The sequence below is a fragment of the Rhinoderma darwinii genome, chromosome 1, assembly GCF_050947455.1.
Source record: "Rhinoderma darwinii isolate aRhiDar2 chromosome 1, aRhiDar2.hap1, whole genome shotgun sequence".
NCBI classification, from domain to species: Eukaryota; Metazoa; Chordata; class Amphibia; order Anura; family Rhinodermatidae; genus Rhinoderma; species Rhinoderma darwinii.
This window is the reverse complement of record NC_134687.1, coordinates 292,707,541-292,720,903: the sequence shown is the minus strand read 5'-3', so window position 1 is coordinate 292,720,903 and position 13,363 is coordinate 292,707,541.

Genomic DNA, 13,363 nt, shown 5'->3' with positions numbered 1-13,363 from the left:
AAAAAGTGATTTTATTGTGCAAAAGCTGCAATACATAAAAAAACTATATAAATTTGGTATCGCCGTAATCGTATCGACCCGCAGAATAAAGCTAACATGTAATTTAGGGCGCACTGTGGATGCCGAAAAAAAACAAACAATAAAAAACTATTCCAGAATTGCTTGTTTTTGGTAATTTCCTTTATCAAAAAATTAAATAAAAAGTGATCAAAAAGTCGTATGTGTTCTAAACTGGTACCAATAAAATCTACAGCCCGTCTCGTAAAAAACAAGCCCGCACACCGCTCAATCAACTGAAAAATAAAAAAGTTATGGCACTAGTAATGCGGTGATGAAAAACATCTCAATGCGCAGGCCGGAGGCGAACATTCCTTCAGTTTCAGGGCCCTAGTATTTAGGAACTAGGAAAGGGAATGGACATAGCACATCCGCTGGAAGCGAGGGTGCCCGTATTATACCAGCACAAAACTTTCCCAGCAATATTTCCCAAACTACGAAGGAGAAAAAGTCCCCAAAAGGTGCAGAGCGTTACAAAAGGGGGATAAGAAAGAAAACGGTTTATCAGTGTGACACTGGCCTGTGCATAATGGATCGCTTCACAGTGTAACACACATCTATGGATAATTGTATTGTGTATCCCATTATTATACCCTCTTATTATGCCCTGACGTACTCCGCACAGATTACATATGCCCCCACATTATAAACTGAAATACCAGCAAAACCCCAAACAGAAAAACTACCAAGCAAAATCCATGCTCAAAATGGCGGTCTTTCCCTTCTTAGCCCTACAGTGTGCCCAAACATCAATTTATGGCCACAAGTAAGGCATTACCATACCCGGGAGAACCCGCTTAACAATTTATGGGGTAAGATTCTCTAGGGGCACAACATATTGTGCAGTGAATAGGCAGATCAGTGGAAAAATTGCAATTTTCACTTTGCACCATCCACTGCGTATTCATTACCGAAAAACACTTGTGGAGTCTAAATTCTCACTACACCCCTTGATAAATGCCTTTAGGCTTGTAGTTTCTAAAACGGGGTCACTTTTGTTTGGTACATCAGGGGTTTTGCAAATGCAACATGGCGTCCGCAAAAAATTCCAGCAAAATCTACGCTCCAAAAGATAAATACCGCTCCTTTTCTTCTGAATGCTCCCATATATGTAAACAGCTGATTATAACCACATATGGGGTGTTACCGTACTCGGGAGAAATTTCTTTACAAATGTTGGGGTGCTTTTTCTTCTCTATTCCTTGTAAAAATGAAAAATGTTGATCTAAAACTACATCTTGTTGGAAAAAATAAATATTTTTCATTTTCATGGCTTAATTCTAATTAATTCAGCAAAAAACCTTTGGGATCAAAATTTTCACTATACCCCTAGATGATTCCTCAGGGGGTGCAGTTTCCCAAATGGAGTCACTTTTGGGATGTTTCCACTGTACTAGTACTACAGGGGCTCAGCAAATGTGACATGGTGCCCAGAAACCATTCCAAAATCCAAATGGTTCTCCTTCCATTCTGAGCCATACCGTCTGTCCAAACAGACGTTTATGACCACATGTGAGGTATTGTTTTACTCGGGAGAAATTGCTTTACAACTGTTGCGGTGCTTTTTCGCCTTCAGTCCTTGTGGAAATGAAAAAAAAATACCCAAACCTACATTTTCTTAGAAAAAATGTGGATTTTCATTTTCACGGCCTACTTCCAATAAGTTCTGTAAAACACCTGTGAGGTCAAACTACTCACTGTACCCCTAGATAATTTCCTCATGGGGTGTAGTTTCCAAAATGGGGTCACTTGTTGGGGGTTTCCACTGTTTTGTCCCCTCAGGGGCTTTGCAAATGCGACATGGCCACCGCAAACCATTCCTGCTAAATTTGAGTTCCAAAAGCCAAATGGCGCTCTTTCCCTTCTAAGCCCTGCCGTGTGTCCAAACAACCGTTTATTACCACATGTGGGGTACTGTTTTACTCGGGAGAAATTTCTCTACAAATTTTATGGTGCTTTTTCTCCTTTAGTCATTGTGGAAATGAAAAAAAAAAATTCTTTGAAAAAATGTAGATTTTCATTTTCACAGCCTATTTCCAAAAATTTCTGCAAAAAACCTGTGGAGTCAAAATGCTCACTATACCCCTAGATAATTTCCTCAAGGGGTATAGTTTCCAAAATGGGGTCACTTGTTGGGGGTGTCCACTGTTTTGTCCCCTCAGGGGCTTTGCAAATGCGACATGGCCTCCGCAAACCATTCCTGCTAAATTTGAGCTCCAAGAGCCAAATGGCGCTCTCTCCCTTCTAAGCCCTGCCGTGTGTCCAAACAACCGTTTATTACCACAGGTGTGGTATTGTTTTACTCGGGAGAAATTGCTCTACAAATGTTGTGGTGCTTTTTCTACTTTAGTTCTTTTGGAAATGAAAACAAATTAGCTAAACCTACATTTTATTTGAAAAAATGTAAATTTTCATGGCCTAGTTCCAAAAAAACTGGCAGGTCAAAATGCTTGCTACACCCCTAAATAAATTCCTCGAGGGGTGTAGTTTCCCAAATGGGGTCACTTTTGGGGGGTTTCCACTGTTTGAGTTCCACAAGACCTCTTCAAAGCTGACATGGTGCCTAAAATATATTCTAATAAAAAGGAGGCCCAAAATCCACTAGGTGCTACTTCTGTTTCGGAGGCCGGTGCTTCAGTCCAGTAGCACACTAGGGCCACATGTGGGATATTTCCTAAAATTGCAAAACCTGGGCAATAAATATTGAGTTGCATTTCTCTGGTAAAACCTTCTGTGGTACAAAAAAAATGGATTCAAAATGAACTTCTGGAAAAAAATAATGAACTTTGTAAATTTCACCTCTACTTTCCCTTAATTCCTGCGCAATGTCTAAAGGGTTAAGAAACTTTCTAAATGCTGTTTTGAATACTTTGAGGGGTGCAGTTTTTAAAATGGGGTGACTTATTGGGGGTTTCTAATATCTAAGAACCCCAAAGCCACTTCAGAACTGAACTGGCCCCTGTAAAAATAGCATTTTGACATTTTCTTGAAAATGTGAGAAATTGCTGCTAAAGTTCTAAGCCTTGTAACGTCCTAGAAAAATAAAAGGATGTCAATCTAAAGTAGACATATGGGGGATGTTAATTAGCAACAATTTTGTGTGTTATAACTGCCTGTCTTACAAGCAGATACATTTAAATTGAGAAAAATGCTAATTTTTGCAATTTTTCGCTAAATTTTGGTGTTTTTCACAATTAAATACTGAATGTATCGGGCAAATTTTGCCAGTAACATAAAGTCCAATGTGTCACGAGAAAACAATCTCAGAATCGCTTGGATAGGTAAAAGCATTCTGGAGTTATTACCACATAAAGTGAAACATGTCAGATTTGAAAAATGAGGCTCTGTCAGGAAGGTCAAAAGTGGCCAAAGAGGGAAGGGGTTAAAGTGGACTCTAAATAAAGAAATTCCCTGTCCAGACTGTTTTAGTGTGGATTGCCACACTATATAATTACATAAGCGTACAGACCTACTCACACATTGTAATAAACTCATCCATTACTTATAGGCCTATATGCGCACATTCAATATCCTAAGCGTGCTCAGCCCATTTAGTTAGGCTGTGCACCAGAAGGGTGGAGGACAGTGCGGCGTGCACAGTAAGCTGCGACAACTCTCCCGGCTAAAGTACAGATACGGTGCAAGGACCAAGCTCAGTACATATATACAGCACCAGAACAAAGCTAAGTACAAATATACAGCACCAGAACAAAGCTAAGTACATATATACAACACCAGAACCAAGCTCAGTACATATATACAGCACCAGAACAAAGCTCAGTACATATATACAGCACCAGAACCTATGTACTGAGCTTTGTTGTGGAGCTATATATATATATGTACTGAGCTTTGTTCTGGTGCTGTATATATGTACTGAGCTTGTTTCTGGGGCTGTATTTATGTACTGAGCTTGCTTCTGGGGCTGTATTTATGTACTGAGCTTGCTTCTGGGGCTGTATTTATGTACTTAGCTTTGTTGTGGTGCTGTATATATGTTCTGAGCTTTGTTGTGGTGCTGTATAATTGTACTGAGCTTGGTCCTGGTGCTGTATTTATATGCAGAGCTTAGTTCTGGAGCTGTATATATGTATTGAGCTTGGTTGTTATGCTGAATATAACTCCAGAATCAAGCTCAGTACATACAGTGAAGGAAATAAGTATTTGATCCCTTGCTGATTTTGTAAGTTTGCCCACTGTCAAAGATATGAACAGTCTAGAATTTTTAGGCTAGGTTAATTTTACCAGTGAGAGATAGATTATATTTAAAAAAAAACAGAAAATCACATAGTCAAAATTATATATATTTATTTGCATTGTGCACAGAGAAATAAGTATTTGATCCCTACCAACCATTAAGAGTTAAGCTTCCTCCAGACCAGTTACACGCTCCAAATCAACTTGGTGCCTGCATTAAAGACAGCTGTCTTAAATGGTCACCTGTATAAAAGACTCCTGTCCACAGACTCAATTAATCAGTCTGACTCTAACCTCTACAACATGGGCAAGACCAAAGAGCTTTCTAAGGATGTCAGGGACAAGATCATAGACCTGCACAAGGCTGGAATGGGCTATAAAACCATAAGTAAGACGCTGGGTGAGAAAGAGACAACTGTTGGTGCAATAGTAAGAAAATGGAAGACATACAAAATGACTGTCAATCGACATCGATCTGGGGCTCCATGCAAAATCTCACCTTGTGGGGTATCCTTGATCCTGAGGAAGGTGAGAGCTCAGCCGAAAACTACATGGGGGGGAACTTGTTAATGATCTCAAGGCAGCTGGGACCACAGTCACCAAGAAAACCATTGGTAACACATTACGCCGTAATGGATTAAAATCTTGCAGTGCCCGCAAGGTCCCCCTGCTCAAGAAGGCACATGTACAGGCCCATCTGAAGTTTGCAAATGAACATCTGGATGATTCTGAGAGTGATTGGGAGAAGGTGCTGTGGTCAGATGAGACTAAAATTGAGCTCTTTGGCATTAACTCAACTCGCCGTGTTTGGAGGAAGAGAAATGCTGCCTATGACCCAAAGAACACCGTCCCCACTGTCAATCATGGAGGTGGAAACATTATGTTTCGGGGGTGTTTCTCTGCTAAGGGTACAGGACTACTTCACCGCATCAATGGGAGAATGGATGGAGCCATGTACCGTCAAATCCTGAGGGACAACCACCTTCCCTCCACCAGGACATTAAAAATGGCTCGTGTCTGGGCCTTCCAGCACGACAATGACCTGAAACATACAGCCAAGGCAACAAAGGAGTGGCTCAAAAAGAAGCACATTAAGGTCATGGAGTGGCCTAGCCAGTCTCCAGACCTTAATCCCATCGAAAACTTATGGAGGGAGCTGAAGATCCGAGTAGCCAAGCGACAGCCTCGAAATCTTAATGATTTACAGATGATCTGCAAAGAGGAGTGGGCCAAAATTCCATCTAACATGTGTGCAAACCTCATCATCAACTACAAAAAACGTCTGACTGCTGTGCTTGCCAACAAGGGTTTTGCCACCAAGTATTAAGTCTTGTTTGCCAAAGGGATCAAATACTTATTTCTCTGTGCACAATGCAAATGAATATATATATAATTTTGACAATGTGATTTTCTTTTTTTTTATATATAATCTATCTCTCACTGGTAAAATTAACCTAGCCTAAAAATTCTAGACTGTTCATGTCTTTGACAGTGGGCAAACGTACAAAATCAGCAAGGGATCAAATACTTATTTCCTTCACTGTATATACAGCATCAGTACAAATACAGCTCAGTACAGAGATCATTTGCAAATTTAGTTTAGCCCCTGTCATAAGTTTGTATGGCATAAAACTACAGGTCCCGGTATAGCCAGAACGATGGTAAGGATATGCTGAGAGTTGGTGTTTCACAAAAAAGGACGATACACACATCATCTCGCTGCAGATCATACAGTGGCTACAGTACTGAGCAGTCACAGGGAGAAAAAACATTTACATTTAGTGACTCACCGGTGACTACTTCAGATTCTAGTCATTCTCTTTACTTTTCCATCTGTTCCAAAACTCTATGATGCCTCCTGGCCATGACCCATTTCTGCGGAAATGGGTAAATTTGCTGCTCAGATGTGTAATGTCGGGGTAGGGAGACAGACAAGTGAGCTCTAATCTACCCGCCACTCAGTCCCTGCCTACTTGCAACGACCCGCCCTAGGCGACGGGGTACAACTGGGCGACGGGCCCTACACTCAATAGGTGCACGACAGACAAACAGACAAGGGTACAAAGAAGCCAGGGAAATGGGGAAGTTGCTCACGGTGTCACAAGCAAAGGAGGAACAGGAAAGGCAGGTATAAATAGACAGAGGGCAGGAGCTAGCTCCATCTGGCCAGGCTGTGATAGGCTCTCCCACTCCTAAGCCTGCCATCCTGGGTGGTGGAAGATGGAGTCAGTCTCACAGACATAGAAGCAGGTGCAGACTGATTACCTATTGGCGTCGACACAGAAGTTGTGTCTGGCAGATCCTTTACAAGATGTCTTCGGAAGCTCACTTCTTCAATATTTCTGTACCTATAAACGAAGAGCAAATTCTTATGGTACCACACTCTATGCCCCCAAATGTAATAGTATCATACACTGTGTCCCTAAATATAATAGCGCTACACACTGTGCCCCTGAATAAAATTGTGTCAGACACTGTAAAGTAATGCACCACACACAGTGCCCCCTCTAGATAGTTCTCCCAGTAGAGCCCTCTGTAGGTAATAGCGTTCCCTGTAGATAGTGCCCCCTGTAGCGTTCCCTGCAGACAGGGCCCCCTGTGGATAGAGCCCCCTGTGGTGTTCCCTGTAGATAGAGCCCCCTGTGGCGTTCCCTGTAGATAGAGGCCCCTGTGGCGTTCCCTGTAGATAGAGGCCCCTGTGGCGTTCCCTGTAGATAGAGGCCCCTGTGGCGTTCCCTGTAGATAGAGGCCCCTGTGGCGTTCCCTGTAGATGGGGCCCTATCTACAGGGAACACCACATGGGGCTCTATCTACAGGGAACGCCACAGGGGGCTCTATCTACAGGGAACGCCACAGGGGGCCCTATCTACAGGGAACGCCACATGGGACCCTATGTAGTGTTACCCTGTAGATAGGGCCCCCTGTGGTGTTCCCCGTAAATAAGGGCCCCCTATGGTGTTCCCCGAAGATAAGGGCCCCCTGAGGCATTCCCTCTAGATAAGGGACCCGAGGCGTTCCCTGTAGATAAGGGCCCCTATATAGTCCCTTGTAGATAGTTCCCTATATAGTCTTCTGTAGTTCTCGTTCCCTGTATAGTCGCCTTTGTAGTGCCCTATAGTGCCCACAGTAGAAGGAAAAAAAACAAATTTTCTTACCTGTCCCGTTGCCGCACCATCCTCCAGTGACGTCAGTCCTCCTCTATCGGAACGATGCAGCGGAGCGGTGACGCCATCGCTATCGCGCCGACTGCATCATCGTGTGCCTCGCCAGGGCAGTGCTAGTCAACTCAATTGTATCCGCATCCTAAAGACGTGGATACAATTGAGTGCAGGGGACCGGACCGGTTCCGGCTTCCCACTTCACCCGGTTCTACGAGCCGGCTGTCATTTTAACAACCGGTTCGGGAGAACCGTGGCGAACCGGCCGGATCCCACCCCTGCATTAAACTTCTTAATCACTTTTTATAAAAAAAATTTTTTAGAGCCAAGGTGATCAAAAAAACAGCGATTTTGGCGTTTTTAAATTCTTTATTTCCTACAGCGTTCACCGTGAGCAATAAATTTTACGTTTTTCAGCAAGTCGGTACAATTACAGCGATATCATATGTTGAGGTTTTTTTTATGTTTTGCAGCATTTGCACTATAAAATCACATTTTTATAAAATAATTTATTTTATGTGTTGCCATATTCTGAGAGCCATGACTTTTTTATTTTTCAGACAAAAAAAAGCTGTGTAAGGGCTTGTTTTTTGCGGGACAGGTTGTAGTTTTTATTGGTCCTATTTTGGGGTAAATGCGACTTTTTGATCACTTTTTAAATAATAGCGATTATGGCATTGTTTTTCGTTTATTTTTTTTGCGGTATTCACTGTGCTGGAAAAAGACGTTTTATAGATTGGGTCATTACAAACGTGGTGATACCAAATACGTGTACTTTTTTTTAACGTTTTCATTTTTTTTCTATAATAAAACTTATTATAAGAAAAAAAGCTGTGTTTATTTTTGTAACTTATAACTTTTATTTTTACACTCTTATAAAACATTTTTATTAACTTTTTCCGCTTTTTTTTTTTTTTACCTGCAGCACTGATCGTTGCTAGAATACATTACACAACCTAGTGGTGTAATGTATTCCAACTGTCAGTCTGACCTCACAGTCACTCTGACAGCAAGCCTATGAGGACCAGCCAGAGCCTGGTCCTCATAGGCTTCCATACATGGCAGACCCGGAGGCCGTTATTTGGCCTCCGGTTGCCAACACAACCATCGGCAACCCGCCACAATTGCATGGGGGCTGCCGATATGCTACAAACCCCTATTTAAGGGGTTAATTGCCTAAATCAGCGGCAAAGGTCCACTGGCCTGCAAAAGTGGAGCGTCAGCTGTCGTAGACAGCTGACCTCCCCGTTCCCGGTGCAAAGGAACGACTCCGTAACTATACGTCCTCGTGCGGGAAGTAACCTCCCGCGACGACGTATAGTTACGGAGTCGTGCGGGTAGGGGTTAACTCATATGTTTGATACAGAAAAGCACAAGCACAAAAATAACAAAATAAAAACTTTGCTGGAAAAAAGAAAGCAAAATTGAAAACAGGGCCAGGACACGATTATGGCAATCATTGTTCAGATTGAAAAAAAAGACAAAATCAGACTAACCTGTGATAAATTAGACTCACCTGTCCCCAATTTGTCAGTACGCTCATGACTTTATTAGTCTATGACTCTTTAGCAGTGTAAAAAAGTTGCTGTAGATTTATTCAGACAGGTACATCAAAAAAAGTGCATACAGAGCTGCAACGTTTCGAAAACCCACCTTTGTCAAGCATACTGAAATTCACATAATTACAGTACGGGACAGTTGTCCTGCAGCGAGGCAGTGACTCCTAGCGTCATAGATAACTATGATGCTAGGAGCCCCAGCTCCCTGCAGTGTGTTCAGTCCGGGAAATGCCGCCGACATACGGACCGTATATCACAGACCAAACACGTTCGTGTGTGAGGCTCCTTAATGGTGCAAGACTGTCTCCAAATACTTGGCATCCCAGCTTAAATCGTTCGGAATGTTATCAAGAAGTTTGCCACGAATGGAACAATCAAGAAAATTCCAGGACATTGTGGAAAGAGGGAAATGAGAGAACCCTTCGAAAGTTGGTACGCAATGTGAAAAAGAAACCGCGTACAACATCCAAAGAACTTCAAGCTGAGCTAGAGACAGGTGAGGCCTAGGCGTCATCATGGTCTGGCTAGTGAGGCCCCAGCAGAAAAAAATTGAGAAGCCCTGCCTTAAACCATAATGTCATCAGATTTGTTCTTTGCCCTCAGAATATGCTATACAATATCGCCAGAGATAGTCATGGCGATTTCCAGTCATTAAAGATAACTGTAAAGGTCACCACTTCTTGGCCCTACTTTGAAACACTTTAATCTTTACTTTTTCTATACGCCTTATTTATAACCACAAATTAGGTTTGATCAATGACATCTGGTCTTTAAAGGGTTATCGGAGATTAGAAACAGAAACAGCACCACACTTGTCCATAGGCATACCTGCCAACCGTCTCTTATTCAGCGAGACAGTCCTGGATTCCAGCCGATGTCCTGCTGTCCCGGGCGGCCATTGGTATGTCCCACTATCAACTGTATCTGCGTCCTCAGGACGCAGATACAGTTGAATCTAATGCTGAAGCACGGAACCGTCAACTCCCTGCTTCAGCATTCACTGTCCACACGTCGAGGACTCCCCGGGCACAGCGGGGAGTAACTTCTCCAGGAGCAGAATCTCCGGCCAGAGTGACGTCAGGGGCTACTCCTGGAGCAGAATCCCTGGCCAGAGCGTTGCCGACGCCCCTGACGTCACTTTCCATATATGGACAGTGGCATATATGGGGAGGGAAACTACACATGTAGAGAGCAAGATAGTATAGATAAAGAACTGGGACTTCATAATGAAACTGGGAGTGGAAAGAGAGAGGTTAGAAAAGCTAAAGGATAAGTCCACGTGGGGGATAACTGAGACAGTCATATCTATTATAGAGCCATGAGTGGCTAACTTACAGGGTTACAGTATGTTCAGAAAGGATCGTAAAACCTGGAAAGGGGTTTGCCCTGATGTGAAATTCTGTCTAAAGCCCACTTTAAGGGACGATATATATGTGAGGGAAATGATTATGTGGAGTCTATATGGGTAGAAATACATAGAGGGAAGAACCATAAGAAATAATGTTAGGGCTTTACTATAAGCCCCCAAATATAACAGATTCCACAGAAGATCTTCTGGTAAGGCAAATAGATCAGGCATCAAATCACAATGAGGTTGTTATTATGGGTGACTTCAATTACCCAGATATAAATGGGGAAACTGAAACCGATTGATCTGAGAAAACTGTTTTTTGTCGATAACTAAAGATAATTACTTTTCCCAACTGGTGCAGGACCCAACTAGAGGGAAAGCCCTTTGGGCTTAATATACCTGACAGAATAACAGAGGTGCAGGTTGGAGGGGTACCTAGGAAATAGTGACAATAATGTAATACACTTCCACTTGTTTTTGTGGCTCCTTGAAAACACATCCTATTAAAAGACATTATACTTGAGGAAGGCAAAGTTTGATCAGCTTAAAGGTGCCCTCAACCATATTGACTGGAGCAACGTCCTAAAAAAAACAACAACAAAAAAAATAAAAATAAAAAGAATACAGATACTAAATGGTACATTTTTTTATGGCTTCTAAAATTTTTATTAGGAGCGGTACATACCTAATGGAAACAGGAGAAAATGGGATAAATAAAAATGTAAAGAGGGGAAATAAATGCTAAAAATAAAGCATTTAACATAATAAAACAGGAAGGCAGTGAAGAAGCACTAAAAAGCTATAGGGAAAAAAAATAATGTAAAAAAAAAAGGTAATGGCAGCAAAGCTGGAGACAGTGAGACTTATTGCAAAAAGAGTACAACTAACCATAAAATGTTCTTTAATTACATAAATAATAAAAAAAAAAAGGTTATAACTGAAAGTGTTGGTCCTTCAAAAGTAATGAGGGAGAAATTGTGGAGGTTGATGAGGAAAAAAGCTAATTTATGTAACTTTTTTTTTTCTCCACTGTGTTCAGAGAAATGAAATGTCAGGTGAAAATGCAGAGGAATAAAGTAAATTCTCCATTAAAGAGGCTCCGTCACCAGATTTTGCAACCCCTATCTGCTATTGCAGCAGATAGGCGCTGCAATGTAGATTACAGTAACGTTTTTATTTTAAAAAAACGAGCATTTTTGGCCAATGAGGCTTGCAAAAGTCCAAGTGGGCGTGTTTAAAGTAAAAGTCCAAGTGGGCGTGTATTATGTGCGTACATCGGGGCGTTTTTACTACTTTTACTAGCTGGGCGCTCTGACGAGAAGTATCATCCACTTCTCTTCAGAACGCCCAGCTTCTGGCAGTGCAGATCTGTGACGTCACTCACAGGTCCTGCATCGTGTCGGACGATCGAGGACACATCGGCACCAGAGGCTACAGTTGATTCTGCAGCAGCATAAGCGTTTGCAGGTAAGTAGCTACATCGACTTACCTGCAAACGCCGATGCTGCTGCAGAATCAACTGTAGCCTCTGGTGCAGATGTGTCCTCGCTCGTCCGACACGATGCAGGACCTGTGAGTGACGTCACAGCGTGATCTCTCGAGAACACGCTCTGTGTCTGCACTGCCAGAAGCTGGGCGTTCTGAAGAGAAGTGGATGATACTTCTCGTCAGAACGCCCAGCTAGTAAAAGTAGTAAAAACGCCCCGATGTACGCACATAATACACGCCCACTTGGACTTTTACTTTAAACACGCCCACTTGGACTTTTGCAAGCCTCATTTGCATAAATACAAAAATGGTCATAACTTGGCCAAAAATGCTCGTTTTTTAAAAATAAAAATGTTACTGTAATCTACATTGCAGCGCCTATCTGCTGCAATAGCAGATAGGGTGGCAAAATCTGGTGACAGAGCCTCTTTAAATGTCACTCCAGTCTAACCCACGAAGTGCAGAGCCACCTGAAAGGGACTAGGCTATGTTCACACGCTTAGCAAAAAATGTCTGAAAATACGGAGCTGTTTTCAAGGGAAACCAGCTCCTCATTTTCAGACGTTTTTTATTCAGTCGCGTTTTTCACGGCCGTTTTTGGAGCTGTTTTTCTATAAAGTCAATGGAAAACAACTCCAAAAACGTCTCAAGAAGTGACATGCAAAATAAAAAAATGTAAAAAAATGCCCCGTTGGAACAGAACGCCGTTTTTCCCATTGAATTCAATGGGCAGATGTTTGGAGCCGTTCGGCCTCCGAATTTTGGGCCGTTTACGGCTCGAAAAACGACCGAAAATAAGCAGTGTGAACATACCCTTAAAGAGCGCTGTAATCTTTATTGGCTACAATATTAGGCTTGGTGCCTAATATGCTAATTATGAGTAAAGGTAGAGAGAGGAGGAGACCTCCTCTCTCCTCAGTAGGCGTTGCCTACTGCATTACTGTGACACTGACCAATCAGAGAGGACATCCGCACAGTGATGCAGACCCGCTATGATTGGACAGTGTCACAGCAACGCCTCCTGCATCACTCAAAATTAGCATATATTAGATTGCCAAGAAGAGCAGGGGCAATAGCGGTACAACTGGAGGTCAAAAAGAATTTAAAAAAATGACACCGCTGGAATAGAAAAACCATGACAGGTCCTCTTTAAAATAGACAAATAACCGGATCAACAGATGGCATATACCCTCAAGTTCTAAAGGAATTACAAACATAGACAGACCATTATTTCTGATATTTATGGATTGTATAATGACTGGGTCTGTTCCACAGGACTGGGGCATAACAAATGTCATGCCAATATTGAAAAAGGGGTCAAAAAGTGTTCTCGGAAATTATAGGGCTGTAGGTTTAACCTAGAGGCTCTGTCACCAGATTGTCAAATCCCTATCTCCTGTTGCATGTGATCGGCGCTGCAATGTAGATAACAGTAACGTTTTTTTTGTTTTTTTTAAAACGTTCATTTTTGGCCAAGTTATGAGCTATTTTATATATATATATATATATATATATATATATATATATATGCAAATGAGCTTTGAAATGGACAA